General features: G+C 40.3%; 1 protein-coding gene across 2 annotated transcripts in view; it reads right to left on the bottom strand.

The window, feature by feature from the left end:
- The window catches only part of YEATS4 (YEATS domain containing 4), a 92,313-nt gene that overhangs the window by 12,875 nt on the left and 58,020 nt on the right, over positions 1-21,418 (bottom strand). The window contains exon 7 of one of the 2 annotated variants that reach the window (XR_004274104.1): positions 3,688-3,801. The gene's annotated coding sequence lies outside the window, so the exon portion shown is untranslated. The remainder of the gene's footprint in view (positions 1-3,687; positions 3,802-21,418) is intronic. The other variant, XR_004274105.1, reaches the window with a different exon arrangement.

Below are 21,418 nucleotides of genomic sequence, written 5' to 3'. Positions count from 1 at the left end.
GTTTATTCACAAGCACTTATAACAGTACCTGGGCCTGGCATGGTGGCTCACGCCTGTAATCCCAGCACTTAGGGAGGCTGAGGTGGGAGGATTGCTTGAGCCCATGAGTTTGAGACTAGCCTGGGCAACACAGTGAAACCCCACCTCTACAAAAACGACAAATCTTAGCCAGGCATGGTGGCACTGGCCTGCAGTCCCAGCTATTCAGGAGGCTGAGGTGGGAGGATCACCTGAGACAGGCTGCAGTGAGATGTGACTGTACTATTGCACTTCAGATTGGGTGACACAGTGAGACCCTGTCACGAAAACAAACAACAAAAAACAGTACTTGGCACACACAGGTGCTTAATACATATTGTTAAATGATTACTTATAGATATACACATACATGCACAGCTACACATAATTTCTTTCTTTCTTTTTTTTGAGACAGTGTTTCACTCTTGTTGCGTGGCCTGGAGGGCAATGGCGTGATCTCAGCTCACTGCAACCTTCGCCTCCTGGGTTCAAGCGATTCTGCTGCCTCAGCCTCTCAAGTAGCTGGGATTACAGGCACGTACCACCACGCCCAGCTAATTTTTTGTACTTTTAGTAGAGACAGGGTTTCTCTATGTTGATCAGGCTGGTCTTGAATTCCCAACCTCAGGTGATCCACCTGCCTCAGCCTCCCAAAGTGCTGGGATTACAGGCGTGAGCCACCACGCCTGGCCAGTAGCTATGCGTAATTTCTGGTGTAGTTACTATGGTTTAACAGGGGCAATTCTTCCACATGAGAAAAGCAGATTTTTCCAGTTGCAGTTTTGACATAATGTCCTCGATAGATTTCATTTCAATAGATTTTTTTCAATGAAAGGGACATTGCACAAAGTCCCTTCTTTGTGCAGCCTCAACGTTTTCTTTGGTGGTTTGGATGCTCTGCCACCTACGCTGTGACTCTGTGCATGTGGTCTTGATGGAATGTCCCAATTAGTTATGAGATGTGCGCAAGCAGCACAGGGGAATAGCTTGTCAGTTCAAGTCTCACCAAGGAAGGCTTCTCATTAGCAGTTCTCTTGAAATTCTTCTTGGGCCGTCTCTATCCTCTGGCAACTCAAAATAACATGCTCACTTATAGTTTCTTTTGTCAATCTTTTTCCTTATTGATTGCTAAAAATAAATGGTTATTTCTTAAAAATATAATGACAATGGTCATTTTGACTGAATATTTCGATCCTCACTCCAACAATTATATGGCACATATAATAATTTTTGCCTGACTTCTGCTACAAATAAACTATGATAAGAATATGTTAACTGTGTAGAATAAGTTACAGGGCAGTAGATCTGGGCTCATTATTAGAAGTTTTAATAAGAAGCTGAGAAGGATATAGAATGAGCCTACTCTCAACATGTAGAATTTCCTAATCATTGGAGATGATTTATATGAAATGCCCAGAAAAGGCAAATCTATGGAGGCACAAAGAAGGTGAGTGGTTGCCTGGAGCTGAGAGTGGGAGTAGGGAGTGACTGCAAATGGCAAAAAGGCTTCTTTAGAGGCAATGAAAATACTCTAAAATCAGATTGTGGTAGTGGTTGCACAACTCTGCAAATTTACTAAAAATCACTGACTTATACGCTAACATGGGTGAATTTTATGGCATGTGTGTTAGTTTGCTAGGGCCACCATAACAAAGTTTCGCAGACTGAGTGGCTTAAACAGGAGAAATGTATTTTCTTGCAGTTCTGGAGGCTGAAAATCAAGGTGTTGGTCTGCAGGGTTGGTTTCATCTGAAGGCTGGGAGAGAAGGATCTGTTCCAGGCCTGTGTCCTTGGCTTATAGATGGCTGTCTTCTCCCTTCATCTTCACATCATATTCCTCCTGTATGTGGCTGTGCTCAAATTTCTTCTTTTTGTAAGGATGCTAGTCATATTGGATTAAGACCACCTTAATGACCTCATTTTAGTTTAATTACATATAGATATACACATGCATGCTAAAGATGTTTAGGTATTATCTCCAAACACTTACATTCTGAGACACTAGGGTTTAGGACTTCAACATATATATTTTGGAGGGAACACAATTCAATCCGTAACAGTATATAAATTATACCTCAGTAAGGCTGTTAAAAATAGCATATATATGTTTTTGTTTTTGTTGTCTGAGACAGAGTCTCACTTTGTTGCCTAGGCTGGAGTGCAGTGGCACAATTTTGGCTCACTGCAACTCCTCCTCCCAGGTTCAAGGGATTCTCCTGCCTCAGCCTCCCAAGTAGCTGGGACTACAGGTGTGCACCATCATGCCTGGCTAATTTTTATATTTTTGGTAGAGATGGGGTTTCATTATGTTGGCCAGGCTGGTCTCGAGCTCCTGGCCTTAAGAGGTCCATCCACCTCAGCTTCCCAAAGTTCTGGGATTATAGGCATGAGCCACCATATCTGGACAAATAGAACTTATATTAATTGAATACTTACTAGGTTCTAAGTCCTGCCAACATGTATCAACAACTTTAAACACATACATGCACACACACACATGCACACACACACAGACACACACCTCCTTTATTTCCCAATAATTTCTCATCTACAAATTTATAAGTGTTAACCCCTCCCATTTAGCAAGCGACACTCAACTTATAGGAAGCAAAGCATTTATACCATTACGACCTCTCTCCTGTCATGTCACACACCCTGAATTCACTCAACTATAAAATGAGAAATTAGTATCAAATCTGAAGAAATATGTTACTAGCACTAGATCAACACTCTCCTTAGTCTCAACTTTCCAAGGATCACTAGTAAGTTCGAAGGATCTATGAAAACTCTGATGACCTTGTAATGCCCAACAGCATCTCCCAGGCGTAGTCTTCCCAGAAGACTGTAACACCCAAGACCCTCTCCACATTAAGACATGCTTGATAGTTCTCTGCTGATTCACGACACCACCCCAGTGGTTATCATAACAATCTGTAACTCATAATAATCAGTGAGAACCACTGTTAAGACAAAAAGTAGCCAGGTGCTGTGGCTCATGCCTATAATCCCAGGACTTTGGGAGGCCAAGGTGAGCAGATCACCTGAGGTCAGGAGTTCGAGACCAGCCTGACCAACATGGAGAAACCCCGTCTCTACTAAAAATATGAAACTAGCTGGGCATGGTGGTGCACGCCTGGAATCTCAGCTACTCGGGAGGCTGAGGCAGGAGAATCACTTGAACCCAGGAGGCGAGGGTTGCAGTGAGCCAAGATCGCGCCATTGCACTCCAGCCTGGGCAACAAGAGCAAAACTCCATCTCAAAAAAAAAAAAAAAAAGACACAAATTATTTTTACTTAGAATATAGCACTGGGCCACTGGTATTGGAAGCCTCCATCTGCATCATGACATTCCCAGTCCAATGGTTCCCAATATCCCACATAGAGTTTTCTGGGACCTTCACAAATCCAGTTGGAAAATGACAACAATGCAGGACTCCACAGTGGCTATCCAGAAAATAGGATATGACAAACACTTCCCAGCCTCAGTATATGCTAATCCTGAAAAACCAACAAAAGAATTCTAGATCAAAAGTATCTTTCATAATATTTTTCATAAAATACATGCCCAGTTTTCATTTACCATGTACCAGGGACTGTGCAAACTACCTTACATGCAGTTTCTCATTTAGTCCTCAGAGAAGGAAATGGAAGCTTAGAGAAGTAACTCACCCTGCAGGTCGGTCTGTCTGATGATAAAACCTTTGCTCTTAAAGGGAATTCCTAGCTATTCATGACTTGCTTGTGAACGTCCTGAGCTGTTCCTGTTCTCAATCATTCTTGCTGCTAGAGAAAAAAAAAGAATGTATAAATGTTAAGAGAAATTAGGCCAGGTATGCTGGCTCATACCTGTAATCCCAGGACTTTGAGAGGTCAAGGTGGGAGGATCACCTGAGGCCAGAAGTTCAAGACCAGCTTCGATAATAGAGCAAGACCCTGTCTCTACAAAAAATACAAAAATTAGCCAGGTGTGGTGGTGCATGCCTGTAGTCCCAGCTACTTGGGAGGCTAAGGTGACAGGATCATTTGAGTGGGGGAGTTCGAGGCTGCAGTGAGCTGTGATCATGTCACTGCATGCCAGCCTGGGTGACAGAGCAAGACCCTGTCTCACTAAAAGAAAAAGAGAAAAGAAAAATTGGAAACAATCTAAATGTCCAATAATAAAATAATAATTATGATATAATCATAGAATGGAATAATATGCAGTTTTATTGATGACGTTTTTAATTATTCTAGATAAAGTTCATGACATGTAATATTAAGCGAAGAAAAGCAAAAAACAAAACCAGTTACATGGCAGTTCACAGAAAAAGAAATGCAGATGGACAATAAGTGTATAAAAAAATAATCTAACTCAGAATTTTTAAAAATGCAAAGCAAAACTATTAATAATACACAGCCTGGGCAATATGGTGAAAACTTATCTCTACAAAAAATTTAAAAATTAGCCAGGCATAGTGGCACACACCTGTGGTTCCAGCTACTCACGAGGCTGACGTAGGTCACTTGAAACCAGCGGGTGGAGGCTGCAGTGAAATACTTTTGTGCCACTGCACTCCAGCCTGAGCCACACAGTGAGACTTTGTTTCAAAACAAACAACTACTCAAACAAACAAAATTGATGAGATTCGCAAAGAGTTGAGCAGGGTGTAGAGAAGCAGGTACTCTAATGCACAGTTGTTGAAATATTATTTGGTACAAACTTTCGAGATAAATTTGACAATATTATCATAAATTTAAAGTGCAGACTCTCCTTGACCTAGCAATTTTACTTCTAGAAATTTATCTTGTAGAAATACATACATATGCAAAGATGGTCATCATACCACTGATTGTAGTAGCAAAATAATTAGAAACAAATGTTTATCAATAGCCAAATGATTAAATAAATCATAGAACATTCATATAGTGGAACATATGCAGGTCTTAAGTGATGCAGAGTTGTATGTGCTTATTTGCAAAGATAGCTACATCAGTCAAGATCCAGCCAGGAACACAAAACTCATGTCAGCTAATTCAATAGGTTGAATTTAATACAGTGGTCCTCCCATATTCACAGTTTTCCTTTCCATTTCAGTTTCAGTTACCTGTGGTCAACTGCAGTCCAAAAATATTCCATGGAAAATTCCAGAAAGTTTCATAAATTTTTAAAGTGTACACTGTTCTGAGTAGCAGGATGGAATCTCTTGCAGTCCCGCTCCATCCTACCCAGGGCATGAATAATCCCTGTGCCCGGCAGATCCAGGCTGTCTGCATTACCCGCCGGTTAGTCACTTAGCAGTCAGCCATTAACAGATTCACTGTCATCGTATCACAGTGCTTGTGTGCAGGTAACCCTTATTTTATTTAATAATGGCCCCAAAGCGCAAGAGTAGTGATGTTGGCAATTTGGAGATGCCAAAGAGAAGCTGTAAAGTGCTTCCTTTAAGTGAAAAGGTAAAAGTTTTTGACTTAATAAGGAAAGAAAATAAATTGTATGCTGAGGTTGCTAAAGGTCTTCCTCAGTAAGAATGAATCATCGATCCATGAAATTGTGAGCAGCTTATTGTTATAATGGTTCTACTTTATTATTGTTGTCATTAATCTCTTACTGTGCCTAATTTATAAATTAAACTTTATCATAGACATGTATGTTTGGGAAAAAACATAGTGCTTACAGAGTTTAGTTCTATCTGAAGTTTCAGGCATCCACTGGGGGTCTAGGAATGCAGCCCCTACAGATAAGGGTGAGGACAACTGCATAGGAATCAATTACAAAGGTTTAGAGGCAAACCTTTTTGTATCCTGAAGGTGGTGACCAGGGACATGGGCTGCCCTGCAGGCTTTGACACAGGCAGGTGGTGAGTGAAGCGAGCAGGACCAAGATTACACTATCCAAGACCACATCTTCCTCTCTCTCTGCTTCTTTCTGTGTATTAACTTCATTCTCTCTCTGTACACCAGCTTTCTGCTCTTCTCCATGCACATAGCTGTACCAGCTCTAGTTCAAGAACTAGCAATGGCTGAAGATAATCCCAGGAGACAGTCTGAGTAATCTAGGTTGGGTTAAGCATCCACCTAAGTCCAATCAAAGCAGGGGGAAGGGTCACATAATACAAACATGGCCTTTGTGAGTGGAGGGTTGTAGTTCTCACCAGAGGATCCCAGAATGGAGAGATCCTATCTACTACTGACAACGTGGGTGTCTTAGTTCATTTTCAACTGCTAAAACAGAATAACACAGACTGAGTAATTTACAAAGAAAAGGCATGTATTTGGCTTATGATTCTGGAGGTTGGGAAGTCCAAGGGTATGGTACTAGCATCTGCTTGGCCATCTGGTGAGGGTCTTCTTGTTCCGTCATCCCATGGATGAGAGCAGAAAGGCAAGTGAGTGCATGAGACAGAGAGAAAATGAGGGCCAAACTCATCTTTCATCAGTCCACTTTCACAATAACTAACACATCCCTGAGATAACAGCTTTAATGCATTCATGAGGCTCTGCTCCCAAAGATCGCACCCAACACTGTCACAATGCAACCAAATTTCAACATGAGTTCTGGAGGGGACATTTAAACCATAATGATGAGCAACTGCATTGGTACTAACGCCATCTAACAGAGTAGAGAATTCATGATAAGGAGAAGATTGAACTAGGAGATGATAACTTAAGCTTGGAGCATGCTCAATTGAGGTACCAGCCTGCAAAACATCCAAATATATCATTTAGGAGGTAACAGAATGGAGAGTCTAGGGTGCAGCATGGGAATTTGGGCTAGAAATCTAGACTTGCGACAATTAGCATAAAACAGTGTTTGAAACCACGGGTAAGTAAGAAGAAAAGAAGATGGTTCAGAATAGAACTTTAGAGAATGAAACACATTTATAGAAAAAACAGAGGAAGAGGAAATGCTGAAAGAGACTGAGAAGAATTGGCCAAAAGGACTGGAGGAAAAAAAAGAAACAAAAAAATCATGGTGAAAGAAAGAGAGAGAAGAAAGAGAAAGGAAGTTTCAAGTAAAAGAAAGTGGTCAATTTTGTAAAACGCTTCTGAGACGTCATATAAAATAAGCCCTGAAAACTGCTTGTTTGGATGTGGCCCCAAGAAGATGTCTGATGATTTGGGAATCAAAGTGAAGGAAGAAGCCAAATTGCAATGCACTTAGGAAATGAATTCCTCATGTTATAATTCCTTTGCCACATTCATGAAACAGGTAAATGACAAGTTTTGTATAACATTAAATAGAAGAAATAAGCCAGTGTGCTTATACATCACGGTTCTTTCACCAATTCCGCCCCCTCTTTTTTTTCTTTTTTGAGACAGTCTTGCTCTGTCGCCCAGGCTGGAGTGCAGCGGCACGATTTTGGCTCACTGCAACCTCCACCTCCTGGGTTCAAGGGATTCTGCTCCTTATCCTCCCAAGTAGCTGGGATTACAGGCATGCACTACCATGCCTGGCTAATTTTAGTATTTTTAGTAGGGATGGGGTTTCACTATGTTGGCCAGACTGGTCTTAAACTCCTGACCTCAGGTGAACTGCCTGCCTAAGTCTCTCAAAGTGCTGAGATTACAGGTGTGAGCAACTGCGCCTGGATGCAAATCCCTTTTTATAGGGTAACTTGGACTAATTTCATCAGTTCAGAACATTTACAAAGGCCAAATCTCAGGTTTTTACTCTGAATTCACAGAGCAAATCACAGAGGTCCCCTTGGGATTGGTGATTCTTGTATACTCCCAGTCTAGAGAAACATCAGATCAGGGACCAGCCCAGCTACAGTCTTTAGGCTGTATCTGGCCTGCCGCAGGTTTTGTATGGCTTGTGAATAAAGAATATTTTTTACATTTTTTCAACGTTTGATAAAATATCAAATGAAGGGAAATATTTTGTGATACATGAAATTCTATGGGATTCAAATTTCAGTGTTTTGAGAACATAGTGCTCCAATTTTATTGGAACTCAGCTCTCAGCTATGTCTGACTGCTTTCATGCTCTAATAGCTGAGTTTAGTATCTACAACAGAGACCATAAAATGCTTACTCTCTGGCCCTTTTCAGAAAAAGTTTGTGGATCCCAACTCTATAAGATTGGACAGGGCAGTTCTGGGCCTTTAGATTGTCCTTTGGAGATATAAAACTAGCTAGTTATGGTCACCAAACCTCAACAAAAAGCATACTATATATTTGTCTAATCTCCTAACATTTTAGGTATAGGAACAATGCTAGCATAACTAGGCCACATGAATGGCCCCATTTTAGGCCAAATCTAGGGGTTTTCACTGATAACATGTAGTGAGCTATGTACTTATTTGTGATGTCTTGGAACACAGCCAGACAAGACCTTGTGCCTGGCATTGGGACAAGCTAGAATACAGAGAGGAAGAACCAGGAGCTGTAACTAGACTCATGCCTTGGTGTGGAACAGTCCCAGGACAGGCCCTGGAAGTTAAGTGGCAGGGAATAACAAAATGCTGTGGAGCGTTTTCTAGATGTGAGGCTTCCCAAGGGCTTTACACACACTTATCAGGATAAACAAGATGAATGCCTTCTCTTTCACCAAGAAGTTTACCATCTGAAGACTGGGAATATAAATCTAGGGTTAAAATCCTAGGTTCACAGCTGGACCTGGGAGATCACCCATTTTCACTGTAAAACAGAGGCAAGCAAGATGCTAAGGAAGTTTACAGGAGGGTGAGCTTACTGGCAGGCAGGCAATTTCAGCCTGGAAGGATGGAAATATCTTAACAAAAGAGCGGGGAGTGTGACAGACAAGAAAGTTCAGCGTACATTTAAGGAACAGCATGAAGATCCTACTGGCTGAGACGGAGGGTGCCTATGAACTAATTTTTAACTTACAAATTTAGTTTCAATTTCCAGCTATGCCCAACAGGAGGTCTTTTAAGATTCAACTAAACATGGACTCACAATCTGACCACACATGGATGCTGCATCAGATACTCCAAAGGAAGCACAGATTGGCATTGGGGCATGAGAACATCCTCCTGGGACCCTCTGCAGCAGTCCACCCATCCACGCAGCTTAGGATCCCACAGCAAGATCCTTGTCAGCCACCAAAGGTCGAGTTCTCATGCAGAAAGGGAAACAGTTTTACTAGCTCTTTACTCATGCACCCCAACACCAGCTCCAGTTTCACTGCTTTCCCCAGAATAACTCCTGGTAATATTTTTCTGAAAATTTAATGAAATTATGTAGCTACAGGTAGACATTTGGTTTATTTCTATTTTTCACTACTAAAACAAGCAATGAACATCCCTAGGTACACATGAAAGTATTTCCTATCAGTGAAATTACTTGATCAAATGGTACATTTTCAATTCTTTTTTTTTTTAAGATATAGGGTCTCACTATGTTGCCCAGGCTGGAGCACAGTGTCTGTCTATTCACAGGTATGATCCCACTACTCATCAGCATGGGAGTTTTGACCTGCTTAATTTCTGACCTGGGCTGGCTCACCCCTCTTTAGGTAACCTGGTGATCCCCTGCCCCCAGGAGGTCACCATATTAACGCTAAACTTAGTGTGGACACCAGAGCAGCATAGTGCACTACAGCCCAAGCGATCCTCCTGCCTCAGCCTCCTGAAGAGCAGGGACTACAGGCACGCACCACTGCACTCAGTAAATTTTAAATTCTGATAGGTAGTATTAAGTGGCTACTAATTTTAATGCACACCAACAATGTATGAGTACCAATTTTCCTTCACTCTCTGTGGCTGAATATTAGACATCTTTAAATTTTGTCTTTACAATGAACCAACAATTGTGTTAATTTGCATTTACCTGATTACTATTAAGTTCATACATCCTTTTTTTTTTTTTTTACACATTTTAAATTAGAGACAGGGGTCTTGCTATGTTGCCTAGGCTGTTCTCAAACTCCTGACTCATGTGATCTTCACACCTTGGCCTCCCAAAGTGCTGGGATTACAGGCATGAGCCACCATGCCTGGCCATATACCTTTTCAAATGTATTTTTTGTATGTGTGAATTACTTGATCATATTTTTTTCCCATTTTTCTATTGAATTTACTTTTTTCATTAATTTGTAGGAGATATACGTATATATATATGGCATACATATTAATGTATTGTTTATATACACACAATAAATATTTTTATTTTATTGAGTATTATTAGGTATGTAATGGAAACTATTAAAAACTTTCCATCAATACAGCTTGGTGGCTAAGTGAATATTAGGGCTTTGGAGTTAGACTTGTATCTCAGCTCTATGACTTCCTAGTATGTGACCTTGGGCAAAGCACTTAATCTCCCTGAACCTGTTTTGCTAAGTGGGGATAATAAGATGTACTCACTGGCCTGTCTTTAGTTGAGTATGGGACACATAATCAGTAAATGGTAACACTCAGCATTATTTTTAAAATTGAGATGTAATTCACATACCATAAAGTGTACAAGGCAGTAGTTTTTTAGTATATTCACAAGGTCGTGCAACCATAACCATTATCTAATTCAAGAACTTTCCCATCAACCCCACCTAAAAAAATTCTGTCCCCAATCACTCCCCATCCTCCCTACCCAACCCAACTCCTGGCAACCACTAATCACTTTCTGTCTCTACAGATTTACCTATTTTGGAAGTTTCATGTAAGTGGGGTCATATAATAGGTGGCCTTTGTGTCTGGCATCTTTCATTTGGCGTGTTTATAAGTTTCATTCTGCATGTTTAGCACATCATTCATTTTTACTGCTGAGTAATAGTCCATAGTATTGATACACCACATTTGATTTATTAATTCATCAGTTGATGGACATTGGAATTGTTTCTGATTTTGGCTATGCTGAATTTTGGCTATGCTGCTGTAAAAATTCATGTACAGGTTTTCGTGTGGACATGTTTTCCATTCTCCTGGGTATATATCTAGAAGAATTTTGAGGTCATATGGTAACTCTATGTTTAACATTTTAAGGAACTCTGAAACTTTTTCTACAGCAGCTGCATCTTTTTACATTTTTACCAGAAATATATAAGAGTTTCAATTTCTCCACATCCTCATCAACCCTTGTTATTGTCTGTCTCTTTATTACAACCATTCTAGTGGGTATGAAGTGTTATCATCATTTTGATTTGCATTTCCAAATCATATTATGCATCTTTTTATATGCTTATTGGCCATTTGTATATCTTCTTTGGAGAAATATGTATTCAAATTTTTTGTGGAATTTTTAATTGTCTTTTTATTGTTGAGTTGTAAGAGTTCTTTATGTATTCTGGATATGTGACTTTTGTCAGATACATGACTTGCAAATATTTTCTCCCATTCTTTGGGTTTTTTTTTTTTTTTTTCACTTTTTTGAGAACATCCTTTGAAGCACAAAAGTTTTTGGTGATGAAAATCAATTTGTCTTTTTTTTTTAGACATGGTCTTGCTCTGTTGCTCAGGCTGGAGTGCAGTGGCATGATCCTGACTCACTGCAACCCCCATCTCCTGAGCTCAAGCAATCCTCCCAGCTCAGCCTCCCGAGTAGCTGGGACTACAGGTGCACACCACCATGCCCAGTTAATTTTTGTATTTTTTTTAGTAGGGACAGGATTTTGCCATGTTGCCAGGCTGGTCTCGAACTCCTGGGCTCAAGCAATCCACCCACTCTGTCTGACAAAGTGCTGGGATTATAGGTGTGAGCCACTGCGTCCAGTTTATTTATCTATTTTTTATTTGGTTGAGTGAACTTTAGGTGTTATATTCCTAAATATTTTATTGTTTTAGATGTTATTATAAATGAAATTGTTTTCTTAATTTTTATTTTCAGATTGTTCATCGCTGGAGTATGGGAATAATTGATTTTTGCATATAACTTCATCCTGTAACCTTGCTGCATCCATTTATTACCTCTAATAGTTTGTGTGTGTATGTATGTGTGTGTGTGTGTGTATTCCTTAGGGTTTTCTTTGTATAAGATTATGTCATCTCCAAATAGAGATCATTTTACTTCTTCCTTTCTTATCTGGATGACTTTTATTCCTTTTGCTTGCCAAATTGCTCTGGCTAGAACCTCCCACACAATGTTAAATAGATGTGGAGAGAGTCAGCATCCTTATCTTTTTCCTAATCTTACGGGGAAAGGATCCAGTTTTTTACCACTATGTGATGCTTCCCACTGAGGAAGTTCTCTTATATTACTACTTTGTTGAGTTTTTTTTTTTTTAAGCATAAAGGGGTCTTGGATTCTGTCAAATGCTTTTTCTGCATTTATTGAGATGATCATGTGTATTTTTTGTCCTTTGTTCTATAAGTATTGTATATATGTTAGTTTGTTAGGGCTACCATAACAAACTACCACATACGGGGTGGTTTAAACAATGCAAATTTATTTTATCACAATTCTGGATGTTATAAGTCTGAGATCAAGTTGTGGACAGGATTAGTTTCTCCTGAGGCCTCTCTCCTTGGCTTGTAGATGGCTGTCTCCTTCCTGTGTCTTCACATGGTCTTTCTTCTGTGAGTGTCTGTGTTTTAGACTCCTTTTATAAGGACATCAGTTGTATTATTTCATTTTCATGCTGCTAATAATGACATACCAAGACTGGGTAATTTATAAAGAAAAAGAGGTTTAATGGACTCATAGTTCCAAATGGCTGGGGAGGCTTCACCACCATGGTGGAAGGTGAAGAATAAGCAAAGGCATGTCTTACATGGCTGCAGACAAGAGTGAACATGTGCAGGGGAATTGTCCTTTATAAAACCATCAGATCTCATGAGACTTATTCACTATCACAACAGCACAGGAAAAACCTGCGCCATGATTCAATTACCTCCACTGGGCCCTTCCCACAACAAGTGGGGATTATGGGAGCTACAATTCAAGATGAGATTTAGGTGGAGATACAGCCAAACCATATTACCAGTCATATCGGATTAAGGTCCAACCTAATGATTATAATTACCTCTTTGACACTATATTCAAAAACATTCACAGTCTGAGGTACTGGGGGTTAGGGCTCACTATGTGAATTGGAAGAGGGATAAAATTTGGCTCATAATAGTGTATTATACTTATTGATGTGTATATGCTGAACCAACCTTGCATTCCTGACATAAATCCTGCTTGATAATGGGACTTATTATCCTTTTTATGTCGCTGGATTTGGTTTGAAAGTATTTTGTCAAGGATTTCAGCAGATGGCCAGCATTATTATCTTCTTTATTCTCACCATTCAGCATGCTTTTACATGTGCTATGTCATTTACTCTTAAACAGAATTCCATGAGGCAGGCAGTAAGTTCACCACAGCAAACTGAGGCTCAGGAAAGTTTATTTTCTCTTAATTATAAACTTGCCATAGTACATAGTATAATTTGGAATTAAAATTACAGATGGGGAGAACATTTAAGAAGATGAAAGAAAGCAGGATTTGGTGAGAACAAAGAGAAACTTTGTATGGATGGAAGTTTACAGAATCAATTTGAATAGTATCAGTGATCTCAATGATGTAAGAACTGAGGTCATCTGCTGATGTGCAGAATAAGAGTAAATAGACTTGTGGTTTCAATTCATGCATGTAATTAAACCAAGCAGGAGTGACAATTCTCATTAGTTTTGAGAACATGATTTAACCAGATTAACTGGTGGGAGAATAAGCCAAAATTTTAATAATAGGGATTTGACTGTATCAGTAACAGTAAACCTCAGCTTACAGATTCCTTCTTTCTTGGAAACTTGTTTTCTCAGTTGATTTCCAGTTTGCACACTCTTCTCTAAGCTTTAGGGGAGCTGCACCATGACTACTCACCCAGGAAATGCTGAATTAAAATTCTACCTCTGGCCCCAACAGATTGAGTGACTTTAAAAGACATTTAATTTCTTCATGACTTTACTTCCTTATAAAATGAGGGAACTAAGATAATTAGTTCTCAGCTTTATGACTCTATTCATTTAGTGAATTAATAAGCAGACTATTCAGTAGACTGGGAATTATCAGACAGCAACCATGAGAAATTACTAAGGGTAGAGTGAGGAATTACTAAAGAGCAATGAAGCCTTGTTGAGAGTAGAACAGTTAATGCAGGATAGCCAGTGAAAGTGAGAGAGTAAACAGACTAGGTTGGAGATCAGGGAGGGCCACCTAGAGGTGGGGATTGACAAGGGGCATATTACATAAGCCTACTGAAATCTGGGTTGTCATTTGGTTCAAATTTATCTTAAGTAAAAATAACTAAAAATAATTAAAAAGTCAGATCAGACAGTCCAGGCTGGGGCAGGAGATAGATGAAACCCATACCTTTAACTGCCTATTTTTACATTAGGATCATGATGTTGTTTATCCCAGTTCACTGGACAATGCACTGAAGAGCAAGGACCTTACCCATGAGTGCCTCCAGCAGAGTTCCTGAAGGAGTCCTGGCCCTGGTCCCTTACATCATTTACAGGTCATCTTTAATTTCTTTGAACTGTCACATGACACTTCATCAAGGAGGCTAGGTACAGATAATCAAGATATCTGTTTTTCCTTTTCATTTAATTTTAAAACTATTTTTATTCTCTTTCACTCAAATGAAATGCATTCTTATTTTTCTAAAAAGCTAAATATTTAGACACATAATGAAGATAGTGACAGTCTCTATAATTCTTCCTAAATTTGGTGATGATTCTGCCAAGTTACTTTTCTTTGTTTACTATTATTTACACGAAGGAATCATAAACACTGTTTTTCAAACTGCCTTCCCTTCACCCCAACAAACCAGCATAGATCTGCTTTATTCATTTTGACAACCACAGAGGATTCCATTGTATCATATTATAACATAATTTACACAGCTTCTATTGATAGACATTTGCCTTGCTTCCAATTTTTTTCCTATTTTTTTTTGTAAACAATGCTGTAGTGAAAATTCTTGTGCATATCTTGCATATTTGGATAAACATTTGTAAGTAATACATTGTTTTTTTTCCTTATTTTGTCCTTTTCCCTTCTTCCTTCTGTGAAAATAAATAATACATTCCTAAAACTCTAGTTGCTTTCAATAAAAAAGTAAACAAAAGTGTTTTTTGTTTTTTTTTTTTTTGAGATGCAGTCTCACACTACTGGCCGGGCTGGAGTGCAGTGGCTTGATCTCAGCTCCCTGTAACCTCTGCCTCCCAGGTTCAAGTGATTATCCTTGCCTCAGTCTCCCAAGTAGCTGGGATTACAGGCGCCTGCCACCATGCCCAGCTAATTTTTTTGTATTTTTAATAAAGACAAGGTTTTACTATGTTGGTCAGGCTGGCCTCGAACTCCTGATCTCATGATCCACCTGCCTCGGCCTCCCAAAGTGCTGGGATTACAGGGGTGAGTCATCATGCTCGGCCACAAATGTGAATTTTAAAAGTGAAACTGTTGAGTCAAAGAGTCTTTTAGTAGATATTCCTAAATTATCCTCCAAAAACATTGAACTAATTTACAATTTACATTGTATGAGGGTAGATGTTTCCTCACTCTCTTGCTATCACTGTCTTTTTTTGTTTTGTTTTGCTTTTTTAAATCTAAAATTTTTAAAATAGAGTTAGCAAATAAAAATATAGTATGTTTTGTTAAATTTGAATTTCAGATTTTAAAAAAATAATACTCTATCTCTGGCTAGGCATGGTGGCTCACACCTATATCCCAGCACTTTGGGAGGTCAAGGTGGACCGATGGCTTGAGCCCAGGAGTTCAAGTCTAGCCTGGGCAATAATATGTTGAAATTCTACAAAATATTCAAAAATTAGCTGGGCCTGGTGGTGCCCACCTATAGTCTGAGGAGTTTGAGTTGGGAGAATCACCTGAGCCAGAAAGGTTGAGGCTGCAGTGAGCTGGGATTGCACCATTGCACTCCAGCCTGGGCAGCAGAGTAAGACTCTGTCTCAAACAAACAAAACTATCTCCATCTTCCAGGTGGCCTGTTTCTGGTTTCTCTGTTGGTATCATCAGTGATGTCTTTTCTGTTATCAATTTATCTATACCATTTATCTCATCCTACATAGATGAGAAATATTTGCTATTTAAATTTGCGTATTTTTAAGATTTAGTGGGATGAAGCATAAAATTGGTTATGTTTATGTCCTCTGCAGGGAACTACCTGTTTAAGTCTTTTGCTCCTTTTGCCAGTGGTTCACTTGTTTTCCTTAATGATTTATAATAATTCTTTTAATTTAAAGAGTTAGATACATATATGTCCCAGTTTTCCTTTAGACTATTTTTATTTTTTTGTCTTTATCTAGAAGTGGTTGCATTTTTATGTAGCACAATTTGTGCAATTGTGCCACTATGACCATTTCTCAAATTACCTGGATGCCTTGTACAAATGCAAATTCCTGGGCTCCATTCTAGACCTAGCTAATCACATTTCTTTATTATTGTATTCTGTACTATTAAGAAGCTCCCTAAGGGATTTTCTTTCTTCTTTCCTATCTCCCTCCTTTATTTTTTCCTCCCTCCCATCCATTCTTCAAAACTTCTATTACATTCAATGATCATTACTGAAGAATTTGCTAGAATTGTTTAAAAAAACCATAGAAGTAAACATGCTAACCATGCTATTGGAAGCTACTGTCATCTTGTGAGACAGCGTGCTGATCCAGTAAGATCAAGATAAGATTGACTTATTCTTCATCAGCTGACATCAGGGAGAAAAAATGATTTTCTCCGACACTATTAAAAACCCTTATTATGAAAAATCTCAAGCGTACGCAAAAGTACAGAAAATAATATAATAAATTCCCACATACCTATTACCAAGCTCCAACAATTAGCAACAAACAGCCAATCTTGTTTCATCTGTATTTCCTATTCCCTTCACCATCCCTTTTCCCCAGATTTAGCAACTCTCAAGAAATTCCTAAACTCATTCAGATTTGAAATCTAAAGCTTTAGGATTTCTGGGTTTTGCATTGTACTTTCCAACTCCAAGAAAATAATATATTTACTCTTCTTTTTTGTTTTGTTTTGTTTTTCTTTATCAATTATTGGCAGGGGCTGGATTAGGGGGAAGCAATTTAATCATGTTTTTTTTTCCCTAGTTGGTAACTCTATGATCTCATTTTCTTTCTTTCTTTTGTCCAAAAGACAAGCTCTTGATCTGTCACCAGTCTACAATACAGTGGCCCACTCAGAGCCCACTGCAGCTTCAAACTCTTGGGTGCAAGCAATCTTCTTGCCTCAGCCTCCTGAGCAGCTAGGACAACAGGTGCATGCCACCACATCTGGCCATTTTTTCTGTTTTTTGTTTGTCTGTTTAGGTAGAGACCAGATCTCACTATGTAACTTAGGCTGGTTTCAAACTCCTGGCCTCAAGAGATCCTCAGCCCCACAAAGTGTTGGGACTACAGGTGTGAGCCACCATGCCCACTCATTTTCTCTGGTTTCAATCTCAAGAGCTTGAAATCTATTATTATTAAAAACAAAACGAGGGATCCAAGATGGCCGTTTAGGAACAGCTCGGGATTGCAGCTCCCAGTGAAAGCACAGAGGGTGAGTGGATGCCGCATTTTTATCGCCGGCAGACTAGGAAATTCCCAGGCGGAGGAGCTCCACAGGTCACCAGCGCAGCTGTTTCGGCCAGCGCAGCTCTGCCGGCCGGCGCCGCTGCTTTGCCCCACCCGGCTGCTTTGTCGGCGCCCCGGAGCAGCGGTTCTCCATAGAAAATACACCAGTCTGGGTGCCCTTCTGGCTGGCAATTGGAGCCACGGGAAGTCGCCCATTCGTCTGTTTAAAAAGGGGACTGAGCCGGGCGCAGTGGCTCAAGCCTGTAATCCCAGGACTTTGGGAGGCCAAGGCGGGTGGATCACGAGGTCAAGAGATGGAGACCATCCTGGTCAACATGGTGAAACCCCGTCTCTACTAAAAATACAAAAAATTAGCTGGGCATGGTGGCACGTGCCTGTAATCCCAGCTAATCAGGAGGCTGAGGCAGGAGAATTGCCTGAACCCAGGAGGCGGAGGTTGCAGTGAGCCCAGATCGCACCATTGCACTCCAGCCTGGGTAACATGAGTGAAACTCCATCTCAAAAAAAAAAAAAAAAAAAAGGCTCTGAGGCAGGGAGCCAGCAATCAGGCTCGGCTGGTCCCACCCCCACAAAAGAACAGCAATCAGAAACTCTCTGGATTGAGAGTTTCACAGCAAGCGCAGCTGAACCCCGGACAGTCCAGCTCTGTGGGGAAGGGCGTCCACCATTACCAAGGCAGCCCACCACTATGGAGGTAGTCAACCAATGCTGAGGCAGCCTGCTGTTGCCAAGGTAACCCGCCACTGCAGAGAGACTCCGCCTCAACAGGGGCGGGCCACTATTGCCGAGGCGGTTCTAACTACACCCATATAAATAGGACTGCAGGGAAATTCACTCGGCAGCTGGGCGGAGCCCACAGCAGCTCAGCAAAGCCTCTACAGGCAGACAGTGACTAGGCTGCCTCCTTGCCGGGCAGGGCAGCTCTGAAGGAAAAAAACTAAAGAGAAGGCAGCAGCATAATGGAAACTCATAAAGCCCTAAATCCCTGGGACAGAGCACCTGGGAACAAAAAGCAGTTTATGAGTTCTGCTGCAGCAGACCTAAACGTACCTGCCCAGTAGCTCTGAATGAACAACAGAGCTCACAGCTCACTATTTGAGCTCCTATAAAGAAGAGACCGTCTCCTCAAGCAGCTCCCTGACCCCTATATATTCAAAGAGCCACCTCATAAAGGAGAGATCAGATTGACACTAGGCGGGTATCCTTCTGGGACAAAGATAGCAGAAGAAGAAAACTGGTAACAACACTTACTGTTCAGCAGCTGCTGCAGGTGAACCCCAGGCAAGCAGGGCCTGGAGTGGACCTCAGCAGACCTACAGCAGAGGGGCCAGACTGTCAGAAGGAGAACCAAGAAACAGAAATAACCTCATCATCAACAAACAGAACATCCACGCAGAGATCCAATCTGAAAGCCAGCAACTATAAAGTTGACAGGTGGATAAATCCTTAAAGATGGGAAGAAACCAGCGCAAAAAGGATGAAAACACCCGAAACCAGAACACCTCTCCTCCTACAAGGGATCACAACTCCTCGCTAGCAAGGGAACAAGGTTGGATGGAGAACGAGTGTGATGAAATGACAGAATCAGACTTCAGAAGGTGGGTAGTAAGAAACTTCTGTGAACTTAAAGAACATGTTCTAACCCAATGCAAAGAACCTAAGAACCTTGAGAAAAGATTTGATGAAATGCTAATGAGAATGGACAAAATAGAAAGGAATATAAGTGAATTGATGGAGCTGAAAAACGCAACACGAGAACTTCGTGAAGCATGCGCAAGTATCAACAGCCGAATTGACCAAGCAGAAGAAAGGATATCAGAGGTCGAAGATCAACTCAACGAAATAAAACGGGAAGGCAAGACTGGAGAAAAAAGGGTAAAAAGGAATGAACAAACTCTCCAAGAAATGTGGGACTATGTGAAAAGACCTAATCTACGTTTGATAGGCGTACCTGAATGCGACGAAGAGAATGAATCCAAGCTGGAAAACACTCTTCAGGATACTATCCAGGAAAACTTCCCCAACCTAGCAAGGCAGGCAAACATTCAAGTCCAGGAAATACAGAGAACACCACAAAGATATTCGTCAAGAAGAGCAACCCCAAGGCACATAATTGTCAGATTCACCAGGGTTGAAATGAAGGAGAAAATACTAACGGCAGCCAGAGAGAAAGGTCGGGTTACCCACAAAGGGAAGCCTATCAGACTCACAGCAGATCTCTCAGCAGAAATCCTACAAGCCAGAAGAGAGTGGGGACCAATATTCAACACCCTTAAAGAAAAGAACTTTCAACCCAGAATCTCCTATCCAGCCAAACTAAGCTTCATAAGTGAAGGAAAAATAAAATCCTTTGGGAACATGCAAGTACTCAGAGATTTCGTCACCACCAGGCCAGCTTTACAAGAGCTCCTGAAAGAGGCTCTACACATACAAAGGAAAACCAGTACCAGCCACTCCAAAAACATGCCAAATGGTAAAGAGAATCAACACAATGAAGAATCTGCATCAACTAATGGGCAAAACAGCCAGCTAGCATCAAAATGGCAGTATCAAATTCACACATAACAATATTAACCCTAAATGTAAATGGACTAAATGCCCCAGTCAAAAGACACAGACTGGCAAATTGGATAAAAAGCCAAAACCCATCGGTGTGCTGTATCCAGGAAACCCATCTCACATGCAAGGATACACAAAGGCTCAAAATAAAGGGATGGAGGAAGATTTACCAAGCAAATGGAGAGCAAAAAAAAGCAGGAGTTGCAATTCTCATCTCTGATAAATTAGACTTTAAAGCAACAAAGATCAAAAGAGACAAAGAAGGACATTACATAATGGTAAAAGGATCAATGCAACAAGAAGAGCTAACGGTCCTAAATATATATGCACCCAATACAGGAGCACCCAAATACATAAGGCAAGTTCTTAATGACTTAGACTTCCACACAATTATAGTGGGAGACTTTAACACCCCATTGTCAATATTAGACAGATCAACCAGACAGAAAATTAACAAGGATATCCAGGACTTGAACTCAGACCTGGACCAAGCAATCCTAATAGACATTTACAGAACTCTCCACCCCAAATCCACAGAATATACATTCTTCTCAGCACCACATCACACCTACTCTAAAATTGACCACATAATAGGGAGTAAATCACTCCTCAGCAAATGCAAAAGAACGGAAATCATAACAAACAGTCTCTCAGACCACAGCGCAATCAAGTTAGAACTCAGAATTCAAAAACTAACCCAGAAATGCACAGCTTCATGGAAACTGAACAACTTGCTCTTGAATGTTGACTGGATAAACAATGAAATGAAGACAGAAATAAAGATGTTCTTCGAAACCAACAAGAATGAAGACACAACATACCAGAATCTCTGGGACACATTTAAAGCAGTCTCTAGAGGAAAATATATAGCAATAAGTGCCCACATGAGAAGCAAGGAGAGATCAAAAATTGACACCCTATCGTCAGAACTGAAAGAGCTAAAGGAGCAAGATCAAAAAAACTCAAAGTCTAGCAGAAGACAAGAAAAACAAAACAAAACAAAACAAAACAAAACTGAAGACATTAGGGGTAGTGCTAATGAACAGATACCTGAATTGTTTTCTAAAAGAGATGTCAAATATCTATGCTTTAGTATCCCGTTCAACAGAATTAACACTAGAATTTTCATACACGTTATTAACGGCTAGCAAGATTTTTATTTACAGTGTTTTGCATTTATGCTACCTGATGTTCATATTTCATATAGTATTAAATTACTCCAATTAAAGGAAGAAGGTTTGAGACGTATTTAGGCATAAGCAACAGACAATTAAAAACGCTAACACTTTGAACATGAGAATTAAGTATTATTAAGACAGAAAAAGCCGATAGCAGATTTCTTGTCTGAGTCACTGCTGGTTGACTCA

The sequence above is a fragment of the Sapajus apella genome, unplaced genomic scaffold, assembly GCF_009761245.1.
Source record: "Sapajus apella isolate SASKATOON/1434 unplaced genomic scaffold, GSC_monkey_1.0 scaffold2, whole genome shotgun sequence".
Lineage (NCBI taxonomy): Eukaryota > Metazoa > Chordata > Mammalia > Primates > Cebidae > Sapajus > Sapajus apella.
This window is presented reverse-complemented; position numbering and strand designations above follow the sequence as displayed.